This window comes from Bos indicus, chromosome 15 (genome assembly GCF_029378745.1).
Source record: "Bos indicus isolate NIAB-ARS_2022 breed Sahiwal x Tharparkar chromosome 15, NIAB-ARS_B.indTharparkar_mat_pri_1.0, whole genome shotgun sequence".
Taxonomy (NCBI): domain Eukaryota; kingdom Metazoa; phylum Chordata; class Mammalia; order Artiodactyla; family Bovidae; genus Bos; species Bos indicus.
In genome coordinates, this window is record NC_091774.1 from 79,116,648 (window position 1) to 79,121,878 (window position 5,231).

Consider the following 5,231-nt stretch of genomic DNA (forward strand, 5'->3'; position numbering starts at 1 on the left):
TAAATAAGCTTCATATTCATTTTAATTTTTTTTTCTTTAAAAGAATTAAAGGAAAAAAATAATAGCTAAACGACTTGCTCTATGTCTGGTAGAGAAGATTGAAAACCAGTGATCAAACTTCTGGGACAGCAGTGTTCCATGATTTTGTAAAACATTCTTTACTAAGTAACACATGTATATGTAATTAAAAAAAATGATACTGATGAAACTTTGCAGGAAAGGAATGGAGACACAGATGTAGGGAATGGACTTACACAGTGTGGGCGGGAGAGAGTGAGATGAATGGAAAAGAAGAATCACCATATTTACACAGTCAGATGGATAGCTGGAGGGAAGCTGCTGTGTAGCACGGGGAGCCCAGCCTCAGGTGATGACCTGGAGGAATGGGGTGGGGGAGGGGAGGGAGGCTGGGGTGGGAGAGGATATAGGGATAATCATGGCTGCTCTGTGTGGTGTTGGAGAAGACTCCTGAGAGTCCCTTGGACTGCAAGAAGATCCAACCAGCCATCCTAAAGGAAATCAGTCCTGAATATTCATTGGAAGGATAGATGCTGAAGCTGAAACTCCAATACTTTGGCCACCTGATGTGAAGAACTGACTCATTTGAAAAGACCCTGTTGCTGGGAAAGATTGAAGGCAGGAGGAGAAGGGGACAACAGAGGATGAGACTGTTGGATAGCATCACCGACTCAATGGACATGGGTTTGAGTAAACTCTGGGAGTTGGTGATGGACAGGAAGGCCTGTCGTGCTGCAGTCCATGGGTTCGCAAAGAGTTGGACACAACTGCAAGACTGAACTGAATTGAAAAATACAGTATAAAAAGAAGAGGTTAACTTCTAAACTGGAAAATGTAGAGATCTTTAAAAATTTATCTGATCATCCTGTGGCCAGTATTTAAAGCATTTTTAAATAAACTCATCACACTACTTTTTTTAGTAATAATTTTCTCGGTGCTACAATCACCGAGAAGGCTGTATATCATAGGATTGAACATAAGGGTCACTATGATATAGAAGAGAGAGAGCAGTCTGCCAGTTCCTGCAGAATGTCTGGATTTGGGCCTTAGGTATGCAATGGCAACAGATCCAAAGAATAAAAGCACAACCAACAGGTGAGACAAACACGTGGAGAAGGCTTTGGCTCGCCCTCTGGCTGTTGGCAACCTCAGAATAGTGGAAATGATTTTGCTGTAAGAGGCAAGGATCAACATAAAAGGTACAGCAACAAACAACAGAGCTACTGCATAGACTGACAGTTCCTGCACAGAAGTGTCTTCGCAGGACAGTTTCACAATGGGGGGTACGTCACAGAAGTGGTTAATCTGGTTCGAACAACAGAAATGCAGAGTGAAGATCCAACATGTCTGCCCTATCTGCATTGGGATTCCACTGACCCAGGAGCCCCCAGTCAGCTGGAGGCACGTCTTTGGGATCATGACAAGGGGATAGTGCAGAGGGTCACAGATGGCCACACAGCGGTCATAGGCCATCACTACCAGGAGGAAGCACTCAGTTGCCGCCAGCATAAGGAAGAAGCACATTTGGGTGGCACAGTCCAGCACAGAAATGCTTCTGTCCTGAGTCCAAAGGTTGACCAGAATCCTAGGGAGAATGACGGGCACATAACAGATTTCCAAGAAGGAAAAATTTGCCAGGAAAAAATACATGGGTTTTTGCGGTCAAGCCAAGTTATTATTATTAAGAGACTATTTCCAATTAAAATAATGATGTAAGAGATGGTGAACACCCCAAATAATATCCCTTGGAGGTTTGGAAGATCAGAAAATCCCAGTAGTGCAAATTGTATCACTGTGGACACATTGTCTTCTGCTTCCACCTCTTCATAGTTTATCTGTGGGAGTGATTCAATCAGAGGTACTGTCATTTCATTTTTAGACTCTTTTTTTGTGTGTGTATAAACTAGATTATATGTCTTCTTACTTTTCATTTCCCTATAAAAACCAAACTTATAATTCCAGGTGCTCTAAAAGTACAGAGAAGTATACTTTTATTTATCATTAAACCTATATGAAAGAAAAAAACTTCAGCCTATGTTTTCTCTACCATATATTATTTTATTGCTTTGATTCTGAAGACATGTGATTGCAATTTTTCTATTCATTGGAACACTTAAAAATTCAAATTGAAAATTATGTTCAATTGTAACAATGATTTCATGTTTTCAATGGACATGCTATTTTCACCTCTCTATTCTGTTTTCCTATTATCAATTCAAAATTAATTTAATTGTTCCTGTACATATTTTGTAAACCACTTAAAATTATTTTGGGGATAAAGATAGTTAATTTTTAAAATGATGATCTTCCAGTGGTATTTCAAAATTTTGTCTTTGACATTATGCATATTTAGCTCTTTTACTATAAAACCAAATTAATGAGCTGACCATTGAGTATTATGGGATACTATTTATTTTTTAAAATGGTGTATTTCAATGTAATGTCTATGAAAGCAACAGTCATAGTTTTTTTTTAATATATAATTTCTGTTTTTATTCATGTTTTTATTTTAGTTTGGCCACATGGCATGTAGGATCCTAGTTCCCAGACTAGGGATCAAATTTGGACCCTTGCAGTGGATTCAGGGAGACTCAACCACTGGACTAAAAGGGAAGTTCCAGTAGTCATAATTTTTAATTCAGATTTTCCAACTTGGAGAAAAGAATCATTAAGCTGATCTTTCTGTCCAGGAACACCCAAGAGATAAGAAGTAGCTATCTCTGGCACTTATGTTCCAGCTAGGAGTTCTAACTAGAATGCTCACCCCTCACACACTTACTGCATGAAAGAAACATCAGCCACAATTCATCTCTGATCTTCCTGAATTACTCACATCCTTGATAATTGCTGTTGTTCTGCTGGCCCCATTTAATCCATTCATTCTTGTGGTTTTTTTTTTTTTTGTTTGTTTGTTTTTTTTTTTTTTGCATTTTTGTGTGTGTTTGTTTATGTGACTGAGAATATGTTGAATTGAGGTTGCCCGTCTTTGTTAAGAACTTGTCCTTTACTATAGCTAGATTTTAAGGTTCTTATGATATTCCAGATGTTCAAGCTGGTTTTAGAAAAGGCAGAGGAACCAGAGATCAATTGCCAACATCCGCTGGATCATCGAAAAAGCAAGAGAGTTCCAGAAAAACATCTATTTCTGCTTTATTGACTATGCCAAAGCCTTTGACTGTGAGGATCACAATAAACTGTGGAAAATTCTGAAGGAGATGGGAATATCAGACCACCGGACCTGCCTCTTGAGAAACCTATATGCAGGTCAGGAAGCAACAGTTACAACTGGATATGGAACAACAGACTGGTTCCAAATAGGAAAAAGAGTATGTCAAGGTTGTATATTGTCACCCCGCTTATTTAACTTTTATGCAGAGTACATCATAAGAACTCTGGGCTGGAAGAAGCACAAGCTGGAATCAAGATTGCTGGGAGAAATATCAGTAACCTCAGATATACAGATGACACCACCCTTATGGCAGAAAGTGAAGAGGAACTAAAAAGCCTCTTGATGAAAGTGAAAAAGGAGAGTGAAAAAGCTGGCTTAAAGCTCAACATTCAGAAAACAAAGATCATGGTATCTGGTCCCAGCACTTCATGGGAAATAGATGGGGAAACAGTGGAAACAGTGTCAGACTTTATATTTGGGGGCTCCAAAATCACTGCAGATGGTGACTGCAGCCATGAAAATAAAAGACGCTTACTCCTTGGAAGGAAAGTTATGACCAACCTAGATAGCATATTCAAAATCAGAGACATTGCTTTGCCAACAAAGGTTTGTTTAGTCAAGGCTATGGTTTTTCCAGTAGTCATGTATGAATGTCAGAGTTGGACTATGAAGAAAGCTGAGCGCTGAAGAATTGATGCTTTTGAACTGTGGTGTTGGAGAAGACTCTTGAGAGTCCCTTGGACTGCAAGGAGATCCAACCCGTCCATTCTAAAGGAGATCAGCCCTGGGTGTTCTTTGGAAGGAATGATGCTAAAGCTGAAACTCCAGCACTTTGGCCACCTCATGCGAAGAGTTGACTCATTGGAAAAGACTCTGATGCTGGGAGGGATTGGGGGCAGGAGGAGAAGGGGACAACAGAGGATGAGATGTCTGGATGGCATCACCAACTCGATGGACGTGAGTCTGAGTGAACTCTGGGAGTTGGTGATGGACAGGGAGGCCTGGCGTGCTGCAATTCATGGGGTTGCAAAGAGTCGGACACGACTGAGCGACTGAACTGAACTAAACTGATGATATTCTGTACGTCTTTCTATGGAATATATAGGTATATTTTCTCACAAAAGCAATTTCTTAATTTATTGAATAAATTAAAATGAATCAACTTGATTCTTTCTTTATAATAGTCCCCAAGATGTAAGTGAGGATTTCTACCCAAAATTCAGAACAAGCTCCCGTACCCTCCTGTTTTATTTACTTATTTAATTCAGTGTAGACTGTAGTACTTGTATACTGATTAAAATTGCTTGTTGAAAGAGTCATCATTCTTTTTAGACCAGTACAGTTCAAGTGTACCTTCTGTAGAGTGTGTGTGTGTCTAGAAATTATATCATTTTCACCCACTCTTGTATAAGTTACAAATTACATCATTGTTTTCAGTATAACATACATAACTTCCATGGTATGTGTTAACTAATTTGAAAGTTCACAGAGATGAAGCCACTGCAAAGAAGAGACACACCTATATCCATATTCTAACAGTTTTAAGTGAGGACGAAGGTCAACATTTCAGCTACAGAAGTGTAGACACTCACGTGGGGCAGCAGGAACAGTCCATCCAACACTTGAGCACCCTGGGGAATTCCTTTCCCCAGGAAAAGGAAAGCTGAATAGAATCTATTTTATCAGCTACAGTATTTCAGACTACTTATATATATATTTTTATTTTACATATAATATATATTAAGAATCAGAAGATATTTAAACTTAACTCATTATTATAGAATTTTCCCAATGAAAATGTGATTTTAAGAAATATAAAAATGCTTTAACTGTGTCTTTAGAATGATCAGAAATGGGGGTCTGATAGGTGACATTATTAAGATATGATTTTATGTGTATAAGACTATGAAACAGTGCCTATTTTTTTCACTACCTTATCCTGACACCTTTATCCATGTTTATTCTCCTATTTAATTCAATGTAGAGTGTAATACTTGGATACTGATTAAAATTGCTTGTTGAATGAGCTATCAACCTTTTCAGT

At 38.6% G+C, this 5,231-nt stretch overlaps 1 pseudogene; it reads right to left on the reverse strand.

Moving 5' to 3' along the window:
- Positions 1 to 920: 920 nt before the first annotated feature.
- LOC109569079 (olfactory receptor 10AG1-like) lies at positions 921 to 1,886 on the reverse strand (annotated as a pseudogene).
- Positions 1,887 to 5,231: the final 3,345 nt, after the last annotated feature.